This window comes from Myripristis murdjan, chromosome 19, assembly GCF_902150065.1.
Source record: "Myripristis murdjan chromosome 19, fMyrMur1.1, whole genome shotgun sequence".
Classification (NCBI taxonomy): domain Eukaryota; kingdom Metazoa; phylum Chordata; class Actinopteri; order Holocentriformes; family Holocentridae; genus Myripristis; species Myripristis murdjan.
Genome location: NC_043998.1, coordinates 25,021,496 through 25,034,097, shown reverse-complemented (window position 1 = coordinate 25,034,097; position 12,602 = coordinate 25,021,496). Strand labels below are relative to the sequence as shown.

General features: G+C 42.7%; 1 protein-coding gene across 1 annotated transcript in view; it reads right to left on the bottom strand.

Moving 5' to 3' along the window:
- Positions 1-12,602, bottom strand: part of LOC115378258 (glutamate receptor ionotropic, delta-1-like) — a 520,936-nt gene that overhangs the window by 377,364 nt on the left and 130,970 nt on the right. The gene's annotated exons all lie outside the window — the stretch shown is intronic.

Sequence of the window (12,602 nt, the reverse complement as noted above, 5' to 3'; positions counted from 1 at the left end):
TCGTCTCCGAGGGTCTTGTTTATTCCTCAGTTTCCACAGTGACACCCAGTGCTCGTCTCTCAGAGATCACCTGTCAATCAAACGGTGAGGGGGCGGGGCTTGGACGTCCAGTTGGTGGAGTTTGGGTTCAGTCACGGCGGCTGTCCCTGCTCACGCTGACTAACGGGGCAAAAAAATCTGATTAAATAATCCCACCTGCAAGGCTGAAGCTCACTTTTAAATCCTTTTTTTTTTTCTTTTGCAGGATTAAATTTTACTCTCATTTCCGAAGAAGCTTTCCAAAGTTTCTGGAAGTCTCTCGATCTGACAGGGAAGTAACGGGGCTGATGGGAGATGTAGTCTTCACGCGGAGAAACACACGAGAGCACTGGCACAACACTGCTGCTGAATATTTACAATAAAATGAACTAATAATCATTTCAAACGCCCTCACAGAGCTGCACAGAGTGAGTGATGTTACTACACATGTTGTTGATTTATCTTGTTATTTACTCTCATTTCTCACAAGTAAATTCCTCTGTGCAAAGATATGGAAAAAATAAAGAATACTGAAGCAAAGCGCTGCATTTCTGATTCACTCTTGTTCCGTTTACTTCAGCACTGAAATACTGATTTATGTGGAAACATCCCTCAAAACGACGTTAAACGTTCATCATGTATGCAAGTTTCTTACTTTGACACGAGCAGGAAGTGTGTTTCGTTGGTTTGAGTGTGTGAGACTGGATGAGGAGTTTTGGAAAAGTTGCTTCATTAAACTGATTTAATCCAAATAAAACGTTCGAGAAATGATTTCGGAAAAAAAAAAGAAGCAATCTACATTCGCTTGGTTTAACATGAGCCGGGGTGCGACGGAGGAAATGGAGGGGCTAGGGTTAGAAAAGTTTGCAGTGTTTGGGTGTAATTGCATCTGTGTAGCCAGATGACATTTAGTCTCATTATTTCACTTTATGCAAATGAATCATTTAGATGCTAATAAAACATCTGAATTGCAGCGGCACCACAAGCGCAAACTGCAAACTTTTAAATTAAGCGATTCAATTTACTTTGGTTCTACTTGAGTTCAGTTTCATGAATGCCATAAATTCAATAAATGACAAAACTTCCATTAAGTCAGTTAATTAATCCAATTTGATGAAAATTTGTCATTCAAATGAGTGCGTAAACCTTTTATAATAGACTTTGTGGAGTGCAGGTGAAGGGGAAACAGCGCGAGTTGGAGGGAATGCAGAATCGGGAGAGCGGGAGGACAAAAAAAGAGAAAGTGATGGATGGAGAAAAGTAAAAATGAATCACGGGGAGGCGGAGAGACGCCGGGACAGAGGAGGGATAAAACAGGAGGCAGGAGAGGGAGAGATGATGGGTAATGATGGTTGAAATAAAGAGGAACAAGAGAGAAAGAAAACGTGCGGCAGAAATACGAGGGACGAGGGCGAGAGGAAAGAAAATAAAGAAGAAATATGACACGCGCGCGCAAAAGAAAGCAAAAGTTTCCCCTTTTTGTCAGTCATTCAGTTTAATGGAGTTCAGTCACTTCCTGTGTACATTTGTGCTGGTGGGTGAAATATCTCGCAGCAAGGCGGCATATTTCCACGCATTCATGACTCTCAGTGCAGAGCAGCGGAATCAGAAGAATTTATAAAATCAAAGATATAAAGGCAACTTCTTCTTTTTAATCCCAGGAGGAAATTCTCGGTTGAAAAACGTGGGAAAGTTGAAACGACATGTGAAGCTGAAGCCTGCATGAAAAATATCTTTCTTTTCTTTTCTTTTTTTTTTTTTTTTTTGGATTGTGCCATAACATCAGTGGATATTCTTTCTTCTGGATAGTCTTTTACCCAACATTTTCATCCTTTAAACATCTCAAATGGTGACATTCGAAAGCCCACATGGTGGATCTTTATCTGCTTTAACCCTCCTGTCGCCTTCAGATTTACTCACATTTATTGATCCTTTCATTTTAAAGCAATTATCAGTTATTCTTATATGTACGTATATAACAAATAGACTCCAATGAAACACGGATGGGGACCAAAATGTGTGCAGGACATTGAAAACACATCATCATGTTAATTTCATGTCCACATTAAATTAGGAAAAGTCATTAAATCTAGTTTGAGGCGTTAAACAGTGAACAGGGTCAAACCGAGGGGTCAATTCATATTTGCTGTCAAACTGGGAGCAGAGACGCGTCCCGAAATGTTGACTTCAGTGTCTGATCTCCCCGTCGCTTGCCCCCTTTTTTTTTTTTAATATTTTTTTTATATATTCCTTGTTTATAGTGTATATATTGCTTGCTGCTATTTATCATCTGTTTATACTGTAAATTTGCACATTGCCCACATCTCTGCACATGGTTTTTTGTTTTTTTGCACATTGTTCTTTGCACATTGGGTACTTAGATCTTTAGATCTCGAGTGTCATCTTTTATTCTTTATTTTTTATTTATTTAATCTTGTACTCTGTGGATACTGCTGAAAACTGTGAATTTCCTTCAGGATGAATAAAGTATCTATCTATCTATCTATCTATCTGATATTGTAATGCTAAGAGAGCTAATTAATGCTAATGATTTTTAGATTTTATTTTTTTTTTCATTGCAGCTTAAAACTTGATCCGCATCACGTTGGTGAGAAATCAAGAAAAGCAGGAGAAATCCAGAGAAATGAGGCAAAGCAGGAGTTCAGATCGTCTGGAGAAGCTTCAGCGGGTTTTAAAGAGAAGAGACGGTGAGGAGGAAAGAGGGAGGAGAGAGAGAGAGAATGAAGGAGTGCAGGAAGTGAGAAAAGCCAGAAGAATGAAGCCCGGAGAGAAAGTGAAAGAAAAGGAGACAAAAAAAAAAAAAAAAAACGAGACAAGAGGAGGACGAGGATCTTTGACGTCGGGACGAGAGCAAAAAGTGGAGAACAAGTTGAAGGAAGGAGAGCGGGTGGAAAGAGAGGAGAGAGGCAGGTGGGAATGAAAGACGAGAAAAAAAAAGAAAAGGAGAGAGAGAGGTGAAGACGGGTGGAACGGAGGGAAAGACGGCGAAGAATATTCAAGGGACGAGGACGGACGAGAGGAACGAGTGCGAGCTTCATTTTCATCGAGGGATTTCCATTAAGAGCCGCCGTCAACTCATCAATCTCCCCGTCGCTCGCCCCTTCTCTCTCTCTCTCTCTCTCTCTCTCTCTCCACCACAGTCCTCCAGGCTCGCTCGCCCTCCCTCTTCACACAAGGGCCTCTCTCTCTCCTTCTCTCTTTCATCTCATCATCTCTCTCCACCTGCTTTTCTCTTTTTTCTGTTTCTCATCGCTCACTCTCTCGCTCTCTCTCTCCTTGACACAAGACCCCTCGCTCGCCCTCAGAGGGGCCCCCCCCACACCCCTCCCCCCTCCCTCTGCTTGCCTATAAAAGCCCCTCAGTCTGATGGAGGCTGATGCTGGATTGATTTTCAGATGGGGCGAGTTAATTTTAGATCGCCATCAGGGCGCCCGACAGTCAGAGACAGAGAGAGAGGGAGAGAGAGAGAGAGAGAGAGAGATTAAAGGTGGCTGGGTCGGAGGGAGGGAGGGAGGGAGGGAGGGGGGGAACTAATAATTTCTGATGGCTCCCATGATGCACTTCGCCCCCCAGGATGCATCAGGATAAAAGTGATTTGTTGCTCGGTGACAATGATGATGATGATGTGCCGACTCGGAGAGAAAAGGCGGAGGAACGAAAAAAAAAAACAAAAACATGGAAGAATTTGCATGCCTGAGTGTGTGTGTGTTTGTGTGTGTGTGTGTGTGTGTGTGTGTGTGTGTTTGGGAGGGCGGGGGATGACGGGTGACAGCTCTGTTTTGCAGAAGCTGTGCTGTAATTACATCGTGACGAACGGAGGCAGAGTGGAACTCGGCTTGGCGGCTGCTCGGGGAGAAATCCAAATGCATCGTGGGAAATTACCGGCGGCCGCCAGTCACGCGCACCTGAGCCTGGTCAGCTCTCTCTCTCTGGCAGGTGAGCCGCCATCGCTGAGAGTCCCGTCGAATCATCCGATCCAACGACAGTGGAGTCAGAACAAACACTCTGAAACCGACAGAGCAGATTTTCATGCTCCTCAGAGGATGAACCCTGTTAAAGAATGACTCACACTGCAAAAACGCAAAATCTTACCAAGATTATTTGTCTCTTTTCAAGTCAAAAATGTCTTATTTCTAGTCAAAATATCTCATTACACTTAAAATAAGACATGATCACCTCAGAAGTGAATTGTTTTTAGACAATTTTCACTCGTTTCAAGTGTAAATTCACTTGAAACAAGTGAAAATTTGCTTGTTTCATTGGCAAAATTTGCCAGTGGAAAAAGTGAAAATTCACTTGAAATAAGTGAAAATTAGCTAGAAACAAGAAACAAATTTTGCCAATGAAACAAGCAAATTTTCACTTGTTTCAAGCAAATTTTCACTTGAAACAAGAGACAATTGTCTAAAAACAAGTTACTTCCGAGGTGATCATGTCTTATTTTAAGTGTAATGAGATATTTTGACTAGGAATAAGACATTTTTGACTTGAAATAAGACAAATAATCTTGGTAAGATTTTGTGTTTTTGCAGTGCAGCACTAAACCTCCTGGTCGGTGACCCGCCTCCACACCCCCTCAAGTGAAACAAGTGAAAATTTGCTTGTTTCATTGGCAAAATTTGCCAGTGGAAAAAGTGAAAATTCACTTGAAATAAGTGAAAATTAGCTAGAAACAAGAAACAAATTTTGCCAATGAAACAAGCAAATTTTCACTTGAAACAAGAGACAGTTGTCTAAAAACAAGTTACTTCTGAGGTGATCATGTCTTATTTTAAGTGTAATGAGATATTTTGACTAGGAATAAGACATTTTTGACTTGAAATAAGACAAATAATCTTGGTAAGATTTTGCAGGTACTTTTAGCAGCTCTCTGTGGCGACGTACCAGCAGGTGGCGCTAAAGGAAAGACCATAAAACTCACCCAAATCAAGAAGAGTCTTCCTTCGGGGAGCATGAGGGCCGCCCGCTGAATATCATGAGAGTCAGATGGATTTTGTGATGTGCAACGTTGACATTTTGGACATACCTGTACCTGCAGGTGAACGTTTCAACCCCTAGAGGGCAGCACGGCACATGTTTTCTGCTCGCCTCTACTCGCTCTTTAAGTTTGCCGACCCTATGACCTTTTCCTGTGGAGCCATCCTGAGGCCACGATGTCAACTTTGCACACAAGACATCCCAAACTCATGTCCAGTGCCATGAGTGCACTCAAGAAAGATTCCTCTTGACTTTGGTGATTTTACGCTCTCCCCTCTAGCGCCACCCTCAGGCCAAACATGTGATGCACACTTAACATACAGCACCACCAAATGTAATGAACAGAAAGCCAAATAATTTGCCGCATGCTCCTCGCAGAATGAACCGCGTCTGTTTTGGCATCGCCTTTCCTCAAAGCGTCACGTTTGACATTTTTGTTTCTTTATTTCACTTTTACTTAACGAGGTTAAGTCATTAAAAACAAACTCCTATTTACAAAATCTACTGAGCGGCTGCAGATGACCTTTAAAAAACACATTCACGCTCCCCTGAGGATGAACCACGTCCACTTTGGTGACCTCTTGACCTTTTCCTCTAGCGCCACCTTCAGTCCAAAATGTAAAAATCCCATTCTGCCGCTACTTTCATTTCACCTGAAATGCACCAATGCGCTGTCTTTCAATGCCAAGCAGAGATAAAACACCAAAGTCTCCAGGACAGCCACACGTTCTCCTCTCCTCTTCCCTTAAATTTCCCATTAAGCAGCTTCAAAGTGATTAAAAAAAAAAAACACACATTTTTCCATGTTACAGGCCAGAGTCTCCTCCATGTTGTGTCTCTGCTGAAGCTCCATCACTCTGACACTGAGGGAAATATTCAAAGCCAAGACGCCGTTGTTGCTGTTGTTGTTGTTGGTTTTTTTATTTTTTTTTTACGGCAAATAGAAAAGATCTGCATGTCTGGTGCATCGTTTTACACACATCGCCCTGTAATTCAGCAGCACATATGTTTGGGATCTCTGGAAATCTCAGCTCGGATTTAAAATAAAGTTCTGTGGGTTTGAACAAAGCCCGGCCGCGCGGCGATGCGTTCGTGAACCCGCCGGCGCGTCTGCAAATTGCTCTTGTGCTTTTGCTCGAGCTAAGGCGTAATTACACAGGCTGACGATTAGCGAAATTCGACAGCTGAGTCCCATCGCTGCCGCTCTTAATCTTCTCCGTCGGATTGCCGGTGACACCTGGAGAAGTTCTAGTCAAAAAGCAACAAACACTGAGCTCGGGAGTGATGTGGATGCCTAGCGCCGCACGCAGAATAAACTGCGGCTGGAAAAAGGCTTCGCGCGCTGAAAGATGACTGACACTCGCCTCTTTCTCCGAGATTGCGAGCTATTGTGAGTGTCAGTCATCTCTCTCTGTGTGTGTGTGTGTGCGCGGCGTCTCCTTTTTCCAAGATTGACACGGCGAGAAATAAAAACACGCTCTACGGATCTATTTTGGGAAAACATCACTTAAAAGGTTATCATTTAATATTTATACCTTCCAGAGAATCCATTCCTTAAAAAGTGGTATTGTTTTGTCGCAGATGCACTCGGGTTGTTTCCTGTGTATCATCATTTTACAGGTGGAGGTGCCGCCTTTCTTTCTTTCTTTTTTCTTTTTTTTTTTTTTTTTCCCCATCGGTGTATGTCTCACTTTTGGAACCAAACTCTCATAATTACACAAGTGAGTGAACAACAACTGCATTCTCTGTTGTGTATTACACAATAGGAAGCTTCTGCCAAGCCAAGCAATGTGATTGGTCAAACGAGCGCTCCAGCTGTGTGGACAACTCCCCGAAAAGAGCAACTCTGCGCTGCGATTTATTAGTTGTCGTGCCAACTCTTGACGCAACCGGGGACTTAATTAGAGAGAAAACACACCAAGAGGAGAGAAGAAACCATCGCCGGTTATGGATGTGCAGCACTTTGGAGGAAACTTTGGAGGCAGCACACGTCGCTAACCGTTGTATTAAAGCCCCGATACTTGCAAGAGTTTTTTTTTTTTTTTTTTTTTCCTGTGATTGCAGGTACTTTGATGCTGCCAGCGGTGTGCAGTTTGAACATATTGCCTCGTCATCATATCCGTAATCACAGTAATGAACGCTGTCCCGGGTATTATTGCTGACTTGCAGACCTCGGTGCTGATCCGCCTCCGTGTTTTATACTCGGTGCTAAACACGACAGACGAAATCCAATATAGACAAAGACAATGATTGGCGTTCGTGCCCATGGGCCGTGGTAACAGTAATCTTTCAGTTTGTACTGCTGGATTTTGACAAGCGATTCTCAACATTAGGCTCCGGTAAAGCCCCGCTCCGCAATACGTACATGTGATTGTATTTAAAGTGCCTGGCAGCAGCTAAAGGGGATGTGTTTTGCAGTATGGGAGGCCTCCGCAGGAATTAAAACCCCCAACCCCGGCAGCGTTAAGCTCCCCGCTGGGCTCTGCAGGGAGGTAATCCCCTGAAACTGAAGTCATTTAACCTCATCCTTAGTGTTAAAATCTTTTTTTTTTTTTTTTTTTTTTTTTTTTTTGTCGCAGAGGGTCAAAGAAGGTTAAAGAATTCTGCCAGTGGGATGAGATAATCCCACTTGTTTCCAGTGCGGTTTCACTTATTTCAGGATATGTTTCTGGGGACGAGTAGAAATATGTTTAAACAAGGCAGAGTAAAGCAGGACAGTTTTATTCATGAGGTAGATTCAAGGTGGTGTACAACGAAAATCAATTAAAAAAAACAAAAACAATACCAATAAAAATTAACAATTGAATTACAACTGATTTATCAAAAAGGAACGAGACAATTACATCAGATTTTTAGTTTTCTTAAGTCTGGATTTAAAAATTGTCGGGGCATTTCTAAGTACATGTGGAAGTTGGTTCCAATGACTTAAAAAAAAAATAAAAAAAGAAATAAAAAACATACAGATCAGCCCACCAGGATCAGGAAAATGACATTTGATTCAAAGAAATTCTGAAAACAAGTTGATTAGCGTTGGAAACTGGTGGGATTATCTCATCACCACTGGCAGATTTTTTTTTGTGATTTCTTGTTTGAAGAAAAACAAGATTTGAGCACTGAAAATAGGACCGGGTGACTTGTTAATGTGTAAAGTTTTAGTGCCGTTCTGTATCGTCACATTTTTTTGGATTTTCACAAATCCCACAGTGGTGCTTCAACACCAGTGAGCCAAACAGTCGTATAGTCCTATTATCATTATTTTCACATGCAAAACGGTTGCAAACAACATCCTGTTTGGCGCCAGGTTGAGTTCTCCTTTAAGAACGAGACGCCGACAAGGTAGCGCCTTGAGATATTTCCCTCCTGGAGCGACCTCATCAACGACAGGCACACAATGTTTCTTCTTAACCTGCTTTTAAACGAGTGTTTGGAGTCAGTTTCCTTTTCCAGTGGCTAAGAACAGAGCAAACGGTGGCGCCAAATATTGCCGCCGTTCTCTGACTACGGATTGGGCCTTTAAGAGTCTTACTGGCACCGAGCTTATCTCCAACCTAATCCAATTACAATAACCAACAGCCCAGTCATAAGGCTGTCAAGACTGTAAGCCTATTACAATAGATCCCGTTCTCTCAGATTGGCGGTGGGGATAGAATAGGCAGAGAGGGATTGGGAGAAGCAGGGAAAGAGAGTAAATGACTTTAGTGGAATGAGAGAGAGAGAAGAGAGAGAGATGGGAACGAGTGTGGGTGCGTCAGAGCGGTATTGTGCGTGAGGGAAAGTGAAAAAGAGATTGACACATAAAAGGAGAAAGTGAGTATGAATATGTGCGAGGCTGAGAGGGACAGGAAACAAAGAGATTTAGGGATGTGTGTGAAACATGGGGGGGATTGTTATGCATTGTGATGTATTGTGCTCTGCACTAACAATATTGTACAGTTTTGACAATCAAACCAACACAGCAGCTTTGGAGTGGCAGAAGTTTGGAGTCCATGAACGCACCGTGAGCAAAGTTTTGTGTTTTCTCTCCATTAGTGCCGACTAGAAAAACACACCATCGCCAACCTCTTCACCCGACTCCCACAAGTCCTCCAACCCCGACGACCACACAGGTCATGTGATCCAACCCTCTGATACGACCTCCTGGATGAGATAACCCAGTCACTAGCCACATAGCCCACTAGCCACTAAATGTAGTGTTAAGGTTCGGGGTTAGGGTTAAGAAAAAAAGCAATATTAGCAGCTTAATGTTTAAAAAACTGACTGTTTTGCCGTACAACTACAGAATATTAGCTAATATTTGCTACCTTAAAGCAAACACTGTTGACCGTGGAATCGAACCCAGGTCGCCTGAGTGAAAGTCATGTTTATTTGCCCGTCCATCACCCCACCAACCTCCTGATGCAGAGGTTTTACAGCGTTGTAATTAAGAGGACCACTAGTGGGCACTTAATTTTAAAACATAACTACAGCTCATAATAACCTGCTGCTCAAATGAAAAATTAGGCTGTTTTTTACAGGAGGACAGTCTCAAATAGCCTCGACTGTTAGAAAGTGCTTGTTTTTTTTTACTCATAACTGATTAAAAGATCCAAATTAATAATCCTCGATGGAGGCACATCAGCCTGTTCTTGGGTCTATTTTGGTGTTCCTCAGGGATCCGTTCTAGGTCCTGTGTTAATCCCTCTCTGGACATTGCATCAGTATTATCAAAGGAGGTCAGTAATCCTTTTTGTTTTGTTTCCTATAACCATCTACGATTTAATTTGAGTTATTTGAATGGTGGCATAAATTCCATTTTGAAACTAAATGTCCCTTGTAATTGAGATGCCAGGTGTACAAACCAGTGCTGAAGAACTGGAATCAGAATCACCCGTGAGAGTTAACTCAAAATACAGCCGGTGATGTCTGCCCGTATTGTTGTAGGCACACCAGGAGAAAATCACTGCCCTGTTTGTTCCAGGCCGGATAAAACTGCTGTGGTGCTGAGGCAATAAATACCAAACACCAGCACTCCCCTGCTAATGCTAATGCTGTCAGAAAGGGCTTTATTGTCATTCTAAACACCTCTCGGTAATATTATTCATAATAATAGGATTCTCTTCCACTCTAATTTGAATTCTGTGTTTTGGCAAATGAAAGATAGATGGCAACTTTCTTCTGCTCTGTGCATATTAAAGTGGAGATGCTCATTTTCAGCCCATAGCTGCAAAGAGCTCATTTATCAAGCCGTCTCTTAATTTGCAATCACTGCAAAGTTTCTGAAAAGGTCTCAGGTCAGAAATCCTGGGTGTCATCTTTTATTTAAATCTTCCGACAACCTCAGAAAGAGAATATCCAAAACACTCACACACACATATTCAGGTTTACCTCCTGAACCAAACACTGCAATGCGTTTCTCTTTTCCTGGCCAAACTCCAAACAGAAATATCCGATGTATTCAAACCTCTGCAGCTGCAGTACTTATGAGAACCAGGTTATTACAACTGGTTAGGAGGTATTAGATGCTCTGCGCCGCAATATGTCACTGATGTACTTCCTCCCTTTGAGACCACCATTCAAAGGCTGAGTTCGAAATTGTTCACTATCCACTATATAGCCCGCTCTGCAGTGTGTCGGTCATTTTGAGGTCCAATTTTCAATGGGAAATGTATGGGTATGTATTTATTCACCATGTTTGTCAAACACTCCTCATGCAGCTGACTTCATTCATAGTTGGTTAACACAGATTGATTTGTTATCTTAGATATAACATGCTAGCTAGCTCTTGTGTCTGTTCCGGCGTCCCTCAGGGTTCATGTCAAGGTCCTCTGTTATTTCACTCGATACGCTCCACTTTATGATATTTCTGATTATAACATGTACTATAACTACAGTGCAGCTGGTCGTTCTCATGACACCCAACAACCACATACACACACACACACACACTCACACACACACACACACACACACACACACACTCACACTCACACACTGAGTAGAATTCTTTTAATAAACCCGACTTGATGTGAGAAATAGAGACAAAGAGGGAGAGGCTGATAGAAAGACATTGAGTATGAGTGAAAGAGACAGAGCGACAAGCCGTTTGATAAATACACCGCCCACACACACACACACACACACACACACACACACACACACTAATCCTAGTTGACAATCTTGATCCCCAGACCTCTTTGAGACCCTCCAGCACTGAGAGGTTACAACAGAAAGCTGTCAACCATCAACACGCCAATTCCAGGCCTGTGATTCACACACACACACACACACACACATATATACACATAAACTAATGCAACAAACACTAGCATGGACAAACACAGACACACACTCCTCACAGAGTCAGACACACTTGAATGTTACACACACATTCACAGAGGCATGAGTAAACGAACACACACACACACACACACACACACACACAAATCAGAAAGTCTGTAATCAAGCCTATCAGGGCGTCCCCCTGCAGAGCAGAGCTGTCACTTCAGAGCCGCTCGTCACACGTGAAGCAGAGTGGATGACACCGGCATCTTAAAACACACCGCTCGGCTCTCTGAACAAACACTCACATCTATTCTTACAACAGCGCTGGCAGCCGGGATAACACTTCAATCAGCGCAGACGAAAATAAATCTTTACTTTGGAAATTAAACTTGATGCATCACCTGAGCTTTAGCGCTGCCACCATCTTCACAGAAAACAGGATTTATACGTGATGAAAGCAGCATCCGTGAGTTTCGGCAGCGAGTTCAGATGGAGTCTGGTCTGTGAAGGCTTTGTGTAACACACACACACAAATAAACCACATGCCGCAGACACAAACTAAACAAATGCCGACTTTGATTTCCACCAAAATTCAACAAGGCCGCCTCGGCTCCACAAATATGAGAAGCATTGGAAGCCTGCCGTTAGTCACTTAGGACAAATCTATGCTAAATCTGAAAAAACCCCTGTCTTCATGTCGGCTTGTTTTCTGTCCACATGCATACTTTCTACTGTGTTCAGCTCCTCTCTTACCATGTCGACTGTGACTGAGGGGATTCCAGGTTTCTCCTGAGTCGCATGAACTTGGCATGAGTCATCAGTTTTCTCCAAACACCCCACCAGCTGTCTTCAGGGTTTTATTTTCACCCATCATGCACTGCTAAATTCATGTTTTGCCTACTGTAAAAGCAGAATTTCAGTTTACTCCTTTTTGATTTTGCTGACTACCGTTGCTTCCAGTTTTATTTTCTAGTTTAAACCGTCTTGATGTCATCTTAAGGATCGAATAGATGCCAAATTATTTAACTAGCACCATCGATACACTCCAGCTGTCCAAACTGGCATTTTATGGTGTGTATGCAGCCTTTCTTAGTGCTCAGATTCAAGTGTGCTGCATTTTACTGTGTGGTTTCAATGGAAGTTACAGACCGTAGCATCAGCATTTAGTGTGTTTCAGTGCAATAATGCTGCATCCACCCTTAACCTGCCCCTATACTGTTGGCCGGTCATACTAACAGAGTAGCACATCTGATGTTTTGCATGGAAAAGCTTCTTCTGCAAAGTCATTAGTGACTCCAGCCGTCAGATAAACGCAGAGCAGGAAA